We start from the raw sequence: 12,511 nt of genomic DNA, 5'->3' as shown, positions 1-12,511 counted from the left end.
TTCAAGGTCATAGAAGAAAGACAGACGTTGATAAACTAAGAAACTTGTAATGAATTACGTGAATTATACGGTTTTAAAAATAGAAAACATATAGGGATTTTAAGATATATTTTTGCTCTTTGGGTAAATGTCAGTTCTGTGATTGGTTGGATGTCTGTATCACTGCTAAATGCTGTTAGTACTGTACTGTCTTTGAGAGAATGTTCTGTAGGAGAAACACGCAAACGGCAATACCTGTACTTACACCTGCTGCCAAACGCCGCACCTTTCTGGGCCTTGTTTCATACTGCCGCCCATGGATCCACTCTGTTTCCTCTCTTATGCAACTACTCTATGACTGTCTTTCAATCATTCTTTTCTCTCTCTCTCACCCTTGAAGCTCATTTCTCACCCTTTTACACTTTATCATTTATTCTTTTCTGTACTGAATTTTCTGGCCATATGACGACAGTATTGACACAAAAGCACGGAGGACAACCACGGCCACTTGGATACTACTCCATGAAGCTGGATCCAGTGGCTTGAGGAGTTCCCTCATGTGTTTGTGCGGTGGCAGCAGTACAGGCAATGGTTGACAAATCTTTGGAGTTGGTATTGAACTACCCCTAGTGGTCCTCACCCGTCATGACATCTGGAGCATATACACGCAAGTGCAACCCAAGCACTTATTTCTGGCCCGTCAAATCCAGCTACAATGTGCTCTTGTCATTCTTTTCAATGTTGCTACTACCTTGAACCCGGCTACTCTTTTTCCAATTAAGTACCCTAGTTCAAAGGGGGGGAGGAGAAGACATAGGTGATCTAGGTATTGCAGGTCAGCTATTTTTAAATTTTTTTTTTACAAAGTTCTGATCTATTTGAAATAGAATACCAGCCTGATTGTCTAGCAGTAATCGGTGCAAGGGGTTTCAGGAGTGCCAATTCAGCTGGCAGAAACTGAACCGCTTGAGGTAATGTTTAAAGGGTCGCGATGTCTCACGCGCTTCCTTGTGCTGGAAGGTCCTGAAAGCATATTGGGAACTGACGTGATGGGACCCTTGGGATGTTGTATCAAACTTCACCCATCCAGTGAGGCTCGTATACACCCCGGGTCTGAAAGTCACCCGACCTTCTGTCGGATGGCAGCAGACCAAGCGACACCTCTCCCTGTCCTCACTCTTACGCACGCAGAGGAACAAGCTCTTAGTGTCGTTCCTTCGAGCCTTTGGGCCACCAAACAGACGGACCTCGGAAGACTGTCAGTCCCACCGGTAATGGTTTACCTAAAAAAAAAAAAAGCCCCCTTGGTCCGTCAGTACCCCCTGGCACATGTCCAGGAAGATGCAATTCCAGACACTGTCTCTTCTTTATGTTAACTTAAAGCCCTTAAGGAATGTGTCTTCCCAGCCAATACCACTTTTGTTCCCTGTTAACAGAAAGAGTTTAAAGGGCCAGCCAGACTGTCAGTATTTGTTTGCATTTATTTTCAGAGGAAAGCAGTACTGTTGGACAGTGCTGCCATAAGGGGCACAGAATAGCCCAAAACCAGTTCACCAGATGCATGAAGCTGGTATTAGACGCCTGGCCAATTCCCGAGGGCACCGCCCTCTTGTATTATGTTGATGACTTACTTTTGTGTGCTCCTGACCCAAATAGTTGCCTCAATGCATCACTAAGCCTTTTGTGTTTCCTCCATCAGAGTAGAATGGCTGCAAAGCCAGCAAAGCGAAACTTCAGTTCTGCAAATCTCACGTAGTGTTCCTGGGCCACTGCCTAGGTCCAGGTACTAAACACCTGACGCCGGAATGCACGAAGGTGGTAAGTGACATGCAACTTCCCACCTCCCATGCTCAGTTGCGTACCTTTTGGGACTGGACTCATACTGCCGGCCGTGGATACGCTCTGCCTCCATGACCATGCAGCCTCTGTACGACTGTTTGAGTTCACGGCCATTTGCCCTGGCCCCGCAGGGAAAGTACAGATAACCAGTGCACCCGCACTGGGGCTGCCAGACTATGACAAACCTTTCCAGATGTACGTCACTGAGATGGCGGGACACGCCACCGCTGTACTGACACAAATGCATGGTGACAAAAAGCGACCTGTAGCATACTAAAGTGCCCATCTTGACGAGGTGGCTAGAGGGTCTCTATCATGCGTCCGAGCGGTTCTAGCAGTCCAGGCACTACTGGACAAAAGTTCTGACGTTGTCCTAGATCCCACCATGGTGATCTACACCCCACATGACATACATGGTATCCTGACTCAGGTAAGCCGTAGACATCTGTCTCTTGCCAGACAGATAAAAATGGAACTCGCAGTGCAGTCCTCCTCGAACATCTCATTCCAAAGGTGCACCACCTTGAATCCAGCCACCTTACTTCCATTAGGTGACATAGATTCAAATGGGGGAGTAAGTACAGGGGACCAGTTGTTTTACAACTCCCTGACTGACGAACAGGAGGCATTTGACACCGGAAACCAGCATGACTGTGTGGCCCTCGTGGCCCAGGAAACAGCTGGGTTTGCGCATGTCACAGACAAGCCCCTGCAAGAACCCCCAGTTTGAGCTGTTTGTGGATGGATCCAGATACCTGAATGACGAAGGAAGGTTTGTAATAGGTTTTGAAGTAGTCACACTGAAGGAGATACTTGTACAAAAACCACTACCGCCACACATGTCAGCGCAGGCCTGTACAATCGCAAAGGATACCACTGCTAACATCTACACTGATTCCAGGTACGCCTTTGGTATTGCACACGAATATGGACCCATCTGGTGGTCCAGGAGCTTTCTCACGGCACAAGGCAAGCCCATTAAGAATGGTGTATCAGTAGGTAGATTAATGGAAGCCATCATGTTGCCACAACAGGTGGCCATAATAAAGGTTAAAGCACACACGCAGGGGTAGTCACCAGAGAGTAAGGGCAATGATAGAGTAGATAAGGCAGCCAAGGCTGCAGCCCTCCTGGATAGGACACGAGACCCCCCAAGCCCTGTGTGCTGTAAGTTGGATCTTGGTCCCACCACCCTTGTTGATGTGGGATTCGGCGTCCTACAGGATGAAGTGGAGCAGTGGACCAAAGCAGGAGCCAGGTACATAGATGATGTATGGAAGTTGGGAGACAGAGTGTGTTTACCAGCGGCAGCCTACCCCCACCTCGCCGTCCTAGCTCACGGGAAAGTGCATGCCTCTAGGAATGCCATGGTTTCTGTTGTGGACAAGGTATGGTATGCTCCGGGGTTTGACAGAATGGCGAAGGCATATGTGAAGGCATGTAAAGTGTGCGCCCTGCACAATCCAGGTCAAGTGGTAAGAACCCCCCCGGAAGTGCACCCCTAGACCACTGTATCCCTTTCAGAGATTACAAATCGATTACATCCAGCTTCCCAAATCAGGCAGGTATGAGTACGTCCTTGTGTGCGTGGACCTGTCCAAAGCCACCGCACAATGCACAGCGACTAAACTTGTGTCAGAACTTGTATGTAGATTTGGGGTACCAGAGACAATTGAGAGTGACAGAGGTACACATTTTACAGGTAAAGTGATGCGAGAGGTGATGTCAGCCCTTGGAGTGGAACAAGCGTTTCACACTCCATACCACCCGCAGAGTTTAGGCAAAGTGAAAAGACTAAATGGTACGCTTAAGTTAAAAGAAGTTTTGTTTGGCTCTGTGCCAAGATTGAGGCTGTATCATCCACAGGCCTTACAGCAGGGCTATGACACAGTAGCCGGATATGTAAAGCACCTGTGTGACCAACTAACAGTAACACAGAATCTAGTCTTTTTCTTCCATTCCAGACCCAGACAACTTAGAGGGATCCCACTCTCTACAACCTGGAGACTGGGTGGTCGTAAAGAGGCGTGTCCGGAAATCCCTAGGGCCCAGATTCAAGGGGCCCTATCAAGCCCTGCTGACCACACCTACTTCGGTGAAAGTTGAAGGAACTGTTGCTTGTCTTGGGACTAATGGGACTTTTCATGCCCTGATTTGCCCCCCCCCCCCATGAGAAGGAAAATGAAGGACATTTTGTTTATTGTTGGACTTTTGGACTCCTCACTCCATGCTTCGCCCTTGTGAGAGGGTGCAAAATGACAATGCCCACAATCACTTTGTTAGACACCACCAAATACTGGTAGATGGACTGAACACCTCACAGGTGAAAGACTGTTGGACTTGTAAACACACCTGGTGTCACTAGTTTTCCTTTCCTGGCTGTTCTTGTTCCGTCGAAAGAACTGCTTGCATGGACAAATGAAAACTCAGAAACCAGAGATAGCTGGTGGGGTAACACATTTAGTTCTTTGAACCCTGCCAATTGGTTCTCTGGTTTAGGAGGGTGGTTCACGGGAATTTTACAAAGTATGCTTCAAGTAGTGATGATTTTGCTCGTCATATATATATTGCTTTAAAGTTAATCATGTCTTGTACCACACGTTGTAGTGAAAAGGCTTTTGCTACACTTTAACCCAGATGGACTTTGGGACCACCACATGACTCTAGGGAATCTGGCAGGAGCCGGCACCACTCGGGTGAAGTACCTAGCATGATGGTGGACCCTATGTCCAAATGGGGGATTATGTGAGGGGTTAATTCTGGTTTATGCTTTTAAATAGAGAAAGATAAGTGTATTTCACAGAATACTTATTTGTTTATAATTTGCATCTTCTTCTGCTAAAGGTTTAAGCTTATACATGTAAGGGCTGACGCTTTAAAAATGGACTACAAAGACTCCATTTTGTCTCTTTGCTTGTCTGCTATAATACACATATATATCTGTATTAATTTCAACTTTCACTTGAGAAAAATGTTAGATTTCAGTTAGAATGATCCACCTGGAAATATTAATTGGATTACCGCTAGGTTTCTGTCCTGTTCTTATCTTTAAACAATTCTAGTTGAAACCTACTAACAAGCTTACAGGAATGTACCTCCCGATTACACCTACACAGAGGAAGACATACTGATAAGAGGCCGAGATGTTTTAAATTAATATATGTGCTTATTAATTTTAATTGTATCTGGCATAAAGCCACTCGCTTCGTAAGAACTGTATAAAGATCGAATACATTGTAGATTAAACAGGCATTTTCTTTGGTTAGCACATACGGTGTGGTGTCCATTGAACTCCTCAGAGTATACTCGCAAGATTCAAACAGATTGGGAAGCATGCAGCCTCAGCTGACGCGTCCCCTTGTGACCCCCCACAATACCATGGAGAAAAGAGTAATGATAGACACAGTGAGGCAATACCCGGCCCTCTGGGGTCCGTGCTGCAGCACCTACAGGCGGCGCATAGGCAAGGAGCTCCTCTGGCGTGCAGTAAGCCGCGAAACTTTTGGAGGACTTGGAGCGAAGAAACAAAACAGACTAAAACAGACGTCCAGCGAGGTATTACTGTATATTGGCAGCCTCTATGCTGTCGTTGCCTATCCAATGTGTCACCTCATGCAGTACAGAATTTAGGCAGCATATTGTGCCATTGTACAATAGCAGAAAAAGAGTAAGCTCCCTGGAAAAACCAGTATACCAATAGGATAGGAAAGGGTTAATGTTTGGAGGCCTTTGATGTGGCTTTTAAAATGTGCATAGTGTGAATTAGTGGCCTGAATCACTTGCATGCAATAGCCAAATGAATCGTAAATGTGCCATAAACCTTTGGGTTATTTTGACTTATATTTCATGTTTGCTGTAAGCTCCGTCATGACCAAGTGGCGTTCCATAAGGGATGCATACCGGTGGAGCCTTCAAAGGAGTTTGGAGAAGGGCTCCCGGGCCCCGTCATACAAGTATTCAGCAGCGCTCAGATTCCTCCTGCCATCCATGCAGCTACCACGGTAAGTTACGTGGAATTCACCGCCCCTCCCCCCCCCAATCGGTGATGTTGCCTACATAAAAAAGCTTATTTAGAAGCATCATAACATTATGGTTGGATGTGTTTATAAAGGCCTTTCTAAATTATTGGTTTGTCCTACATGCCTTGTCTGCAGCAACAAAAATGATATCATATAGCGCTATATTTAGTAGGTGCATCATTAATCCTTGAAATTTAGCTTTCACATAGTATGTAGCATTTGTGGTGAACTAGCTAAACCAAATGTGATAGCTTAAATGTTGTGGCAACTGTTCCTGCTGGATTCATACTAAATTGTATCCTCCCTTTTTTCCTTAGGAGATCCAGCAATGTGGGGGGATGGACGTTCGAGGATGATTCCGGTAGTGCCTCATCGGACGAGACATCATCCTCATCTAGGGCGCGGCAGGACCCTTTGGCTGAGAGACAGCCTCAACGGCCGCCCAGTCATCTTGGACCCGATTCTCAAAGACGGAGCCCCAGGAGGCATCCCCCACGGAGACGAAGCAGGACTCCCCAACGGTTTTCTGTTTCGCCTCCCCGTGGGGATGACTCTGACAGGCCCCGTCGGCCTCCCCAAAGGAGTCCAAACAGGAGACCCCCCCCTTAGGTCTCCTGTTTTGATTCCCCCTCGGGATTCCTCTGGCCGTCCTCCTACGGCTCCGCCTAGGCGTCAATCCCGATCTTCAAGTCGGGATACTGTTAGGTCACCACGTCGGGATTCTGGTCATCGCTCACGACAGAATCCCTTTAGGCGGACCCCAAGAAGGGGCCAAAGGAATCCCTCTCCGGCCACCCCTGAGCATCGGTGATCACAACAGCCCCCTCCTTTTCTCCCCGGTGACATTGAGCGTGCTGCATTGCAGTATTTGAGATCCCGGGCAGATGAGGATTGGGCTGATGCATCTGGTCGTTCGATCGCCTGGCGCTTGCGCCAGGTGCCCACGCTGCTACAGGGCATGGTGAGGGCTGCCATGGAGACGGTGCTTGAGGCCGCTCTCTTGGAGGGTCCAGATATGGAAGTTTTTTAGTTTTTGGACCACTGGCGTCTCCATGGTAGGGGGAGGCACCCAGAACGTGCTGTGTTTGAGGATCGGCTTCAACATACCAGAGGTATGTCCCGTGTTTTGCGGGCAGCGCAAGGTGACTATTTTACGCCACCACCAGTTGGAGACAGTAGGGAGCGCAGTTCCCCTGTGAGCAGGCCTTGCCTGCAAGGATGGGAGGGCCAAATTTGCAGCCTCCCCCAGAAGTCCCACCCGCTGATCCTGACTCTCAGCCACCATGTACTCCGCCCCTACAAGAGCCTGTTTTGCTCCCTGAGGATGATGTCTCGCCTGGTGAGGGCCCATCCTGGCCACATCCGTCCCCACCACTGGCTGAATGTCAGTGGCCAGCTGCAGAGGATCTGGGCGTACCGTATGAGGAGTTGGGCACCCCCTCAGAGGATCGGCACACACCGGCTGAGGATGTCGGGCCACTTGCCCCCCCCCCCCCCACAAGCCCCAGCAGGCGTTCTAGAGCCAACCCCTCCGAGGCGGAGCGTCCATTTTCCCCAGCCGTGACCCCCAGGCGTCGAGGACGGCCTCCACGGCGTGGACGGCCTCCGAAGAAAAGACGTTAAAAATAATGTGTATTGTTTGTTATAATTTGGGTGCAGAAACCCTTTTTTTCCTTTTTATATACATAAAAAATACCTTTTAACATTTGTGCTTTGTTTTTTCAATCCTTTTTAAATATAATAAGGCCTGATTCACACGTGCCAAAGTGCATTGCTGAGAGAAAATCGCAGCAATACCGCAGCGCTGCACCGTACAATTTTGCAGCGATTTTTCTCTCACCAATAATGGCATATAGGAGCGCTACAAAGTTGCATGTGACTTTCAAAAAGTAGGCAACCTTTTTGGTATCTGCTACTGTCAAATTTGCATTGCATCGCATGCAAACCACGTTGTTGTGCAATGCAATGGCTCAGAGAGGAAAGTTCACTGGAGAAACATGGACTACAAAACGGGCCTGTCGCGGGCATATTGCCGAACCTGCGAGGTTTGTGTGTAGTTTTGTAGCCTGCTACAAAACATCTCATGTTTGAAGTGACCGATAGGAAACCATTGCCTTCTCATACAGGCGATTGTTAGCATCATACAAATGTAACAAAATTGCGTGAGTTTGTCCCCCGGGTGAAGAATGCATTAAAACAATGAATTGAGGCACAAATTCCTGTGTTAAAATGGTAAGCGGACGTTCTCTAGTCACGCAACCTCTCTGTTTGTAGGCATTTCTAAGGCGTAAAAAATAGGCAAAAATGGCCAGCATAGGATGCTGCAAGTGACCAAACTTCTTCACTCAAAGGAACATTTGTCTGGTTTTATAGTTTTACCAAGGCAACATTTGTACCTCCATGCGGTCTTTCTCAAGGCAAAAAAACACCAAAACAAGGTGTGCTGTCCATGTTACACAGCTTCCTAAAGACCTCATTGAGCTGTAAACGTTGCCTTTGTAACTCTGAAACTAGACAAATGTTCCTTTCACTAAAAGAAGTTTGGTCCCTCGCATCATCCTCTGCTGCCACTTATTTCATTTTGGTTCCCAAATCTCTTGCAACTGGCATCTGCGCATAGTCCTGAACTTGGCTCAGCATTTGTGTGGAGCTGTTGTGGTCCTTTTCTGTCTCCGCCCCCTTTAAATAATATTTAATGCGGGGTTGTTTTCAGTCAGTCCCTTGTTAGGGTGGGGTTTCATATTGTAGACAGTTCTAAAGAAGCCTCAGGTACGCTCATCTTGTATTAATATCCTTAGTTTAAGCATAGTACAATAAAGAGGTACCAGGTCTGCTGGAAAATGTATGTTACTACACTCTGAAAGCGCTTGGTAGCTCCCGACTATACTCCACGCTATGTAAACTTTGGTTTCCAAAAGGTCTGAGTGCATTTGGTAGCAGATGCATCCAGAATGATGCAAAGTGATGAAGGCCAACTTCAAACAAGGTGTTTATTTCTAAACTCCTTCCACAAGTTGCCCATCACATGCAACTGCACTAATACAGACCTAATCGTGTAACACCAATAGGTCACATGAACACTACCACCCAGCCATTTTGACTAAATAGTTCTGTATGTTTGGTCGTGGCCAAATACTCTGTTATATGTGTGTGTGTGTGTGATGTGGGTGGTAAATAGTTATAGAATTTGTCGTTCCCCTTTTTTTCGCTTTCGGACGAACAAACGACGTTATTATGTCGTGGCTATTTTTTGGGGAAAATTCGCCCGAGTATTGTCAAGGCGGGCGAAAGTGTGCGTCTGGTGTCATCTGTGCGTGCCCCGCCCCGTGCCTGAGCGTTACGCGCAGCACTCGCTGCGCAAAGCCATTTTGTTGCCACAGTTTGAGCCGGAAAGATGGCTGGCAGATGTTCGCCTCTGGGACGTCGCGAGACACGGCTGCTGGTCCGGATGATGAATCAGCATGATTATGATGGGCACCATGGCCCCTACCAGCAGCCCCAGCAGCGCAAACGTATCATAATGCGCAATGTCCGAAGGGCGATGGGGCGTCAGTTTGGGACTGTGCGGAGCAGGATACAACTGCAGAAGCGGTGGAGCGACCTCAAGTCGAAAGACCCGGAGCAGCTTGAGGCCATCAGGCGCCGACTCTGTTGTCGGCAAGGAGGTAAGCACAGTCTGTGGTTGGGCTCAGAACGTGTCACCTATTTAACCTCCTGCCAGTGTTTGTAACCCCTTAAATGACATGGCCTATTTTGGCGTACAGGAGCCACCATTTTTTTTCCATTTGCAATCTACATTTTTGAAAAGCCATACCTTTTTGCATTTTCAATGTACGTAGCTCTATGAGGCCTTTTTTTTACACAAAAAGAGATGTAGTTAACATTTTGACCATTTGGTGAAATGTATGGTTTCTGTGATAACTTTATTTGTAATTGTAGTTTGGAGGCAAAAGGCCTAAACTTTGCATAGTTCCTCGGTAGTTTATGGGTATTTGAAACGTTTCTAGGCGTTGCTAATGCAACCAGAAAAAAAAAACGTTCTTTTTGTGGGTTTTTTGGGCATTTGGTGATGCGAATATTTTAACTAAGCTTATTTGTTTTTAAAAGAAAAACAATTGTGTCCCTCTGAGGGACTTGCAGCACAGCACTTATTATCGCTGTGATAAGGCATGTCAGAACTAAGGCCCTGCAATGCCTTAGCGCTTACTATAGCGGTCATAGGCTCTGGCAGTACCAGACACCTCTGAACTGTTTCCCTGCCGTGATCTACAAATATTGCAGCAGGGAAGCATTTCACAGCGGTGTGGCGCATCTCAAATGCACCCACGCTGTTGCATTGGGGCACTGACAGCCAGCTCCCGATGCGGGATAGCGTTAGTTCAGTCATGATCTTGCAATATCCCAATGACGTTGCGGTACGTCATGTTGCAGGAAGTACCCCGCTAACAGGAGGTACTGTTACGTGATGGGGAGGAAAGTGGTTAAGGAGGCGTTGCTTATAGCTCTAGAACGCCTTTAAAGGTTATATAAATGTTCAGGATTTAATTAGTATCCGAGTAGTTAAAACTTGTTCCCAACATTAACAAGTGTTTGTGTTACTGTCACCACAGATGCAACACAAGGTCACAGGGCGGATTCGGGAGAGGAGCAACAGCCCTCTCCAGCACACGAGGCTACACCTCCACCTCCACCTCCACCTCCACCAGAAGCCAGTCAGGAGGAGGCAGTTGGTAAGTGGAATAAATCTTCTGTGCAACTTTTATCAGCTCTCACTTGACCACCAAAATAGGGCTCCCACACACTTGCAAATGCCTGAAGGTTTTTTTTAATGTGATTTGGTGTTCGCATAACGAATGCGTATCCGCAAATCACGTGAGGGGTCGCTGATTCGCTGAAATATCAGCACCTAGCAATGTTTTCAGCAAAAGGGCCCCAATCCACGGAGTGGTTCCCGCTATCCACTGCCACTGCTGTAACAGCTGTGGCAGAGTTGAACGATCCTTAGTATATGTTCTCAATGTGGTTGGCGCTGCTGCCGCCGGCCACATTGAGCGTATATATAGAAGAGAACGCTTTGCCAAATGCAGATAGGCGCATTCTGCAAATTGTTGTGTCCTCTAAATTATCGCACATCCGCCCCCAAAAAATGACATGCAAGCTCCTATTGTGATGCATTGGGTCTATGGATCTGCATATGGCCAGCGCTGGTGCCGATTGGACACAAAAACACTAGTGTGACCAAGCCCTCACGCGATTGTCAATGGGACTTTCTAATGTGTACAACGCAATGCAACAACAACGCTGTGGCGGCCGTTCCTTTTTGGGAACATGAAAAGTCACATTGTCAATGTGGTTAGCCCACAAAAACCTTACAAGTGTGTGTGACAGCTTAAACTCTGATTTTGGGTGAATACCCAGTATTTTTTTGGAAAAATGCACAATTCACTTGTTTATTTTCTGCTGGGGGCTATGGGAATTGTCAGATTAAAATGGCAAGGGCGCTAAATCTCAACATCGCGCTACATTGTGAATTTGCGCTAACTCCATTTTAACATTACAAGTCCCATAGCCCCCTGCCAATGACACAATTGTGCTATTTTTGCTGTGAGCTTAAAAAATGGTGTTGGTAGTCACCCTTTGATGTACCCTCCCAATTTAATTAAAACCTTTTTTTTTTCATTGTCAACTCCAGAACCCCTGCATCTGCAACATCATCGGCAGAGGGGTCCCCATGGAGCCTGCCTTCCCTGATGTCCCCACAGCCACTGGTGGAGGTGGAGCAACCGAGTATGGACCCTGGCCGCCCTGTGACAGGTAAGGATGACACACGTGGGCCTACAGACACTAACATCATGATCACATTTTTCACACATATTTGGTAGTACACACATTCTCCAGAGTAGGCTACATAAATGTGAACACAGACTAGGAGACAAAGCAACACTTTTACACATGCCTGATTGCTTGTCTTTCTCTTTTGTCACATTGTGGAGAGATGTCCCCCCTGATGAGAGGGTGGCCTGGTACTTCCAGGAAATCCGTCTCTGCCACCTGCAGATCGATTTTCTGCAGTGTGGCTTAGACGGAGTCCGGGAAAGGCTGGCCAACCTCCATCAGTGGGGAGTGCATCACTTCCCGACAATGGAAACGAGGTCGCTCCCCCGCCAAGCAAGCTCCCCACAGTCCCAATCCACCCCATCGCCCTTGAACCTTTTCCAAAACTGATCCTGTTTGTGGGGGTACCGAAGGGTCCATGGTTGCCCATCCTGCCAGCTGGTCCATCATCTCTACAGCCGTGTTTTGCGACGTCCCAGAAATGACATTTTTAAGCCATGTTGGCTGAGTCCCCAGACTTCAAAACAAATTTAAGCCATGTTGGCTGAAAACCTTTTTTTACAAAGTAAAAGATTTTTACCAAAAAATACAAACAACCCTGTGTTTTGATTTCTTTATCAATCTTATTTGTCACATGCACAAGGTAAGCAAGACTTAAGACTAGTAAACACACATAGTATGCTCGTAGGCAACTCATGGCTCTAACTTTGAACTCTTGCGTTAGGTTTAATCACTTCTCTTGGACGGTACAAAGGGTGCAGCAGAGATCCATGGTTAGAGCCTGCATTGAGTGGTTTTTCTTGCATGTCACGGACAGCATTTCAACCCTCAATACTCCT

Source organism: Eleutherodactylus coqui, chromosome 3 (assembly GCF_035609145.1).
Source record: "Eleutherodactylus coqui strain aEleCoq1 chromosome 3, aEleCoq1.hap1, whole genome shotgun sequence".
NCBI classification, from domain to species: Eukaryota; Metazoa; Chordata; class Amphibia; order Anura; family Eleutherodactylidae; genus Eleutherodactylus; species Eleutherodactylus coqui.
Note: the sequence above shows the minus strand (reverse complement) of the source record.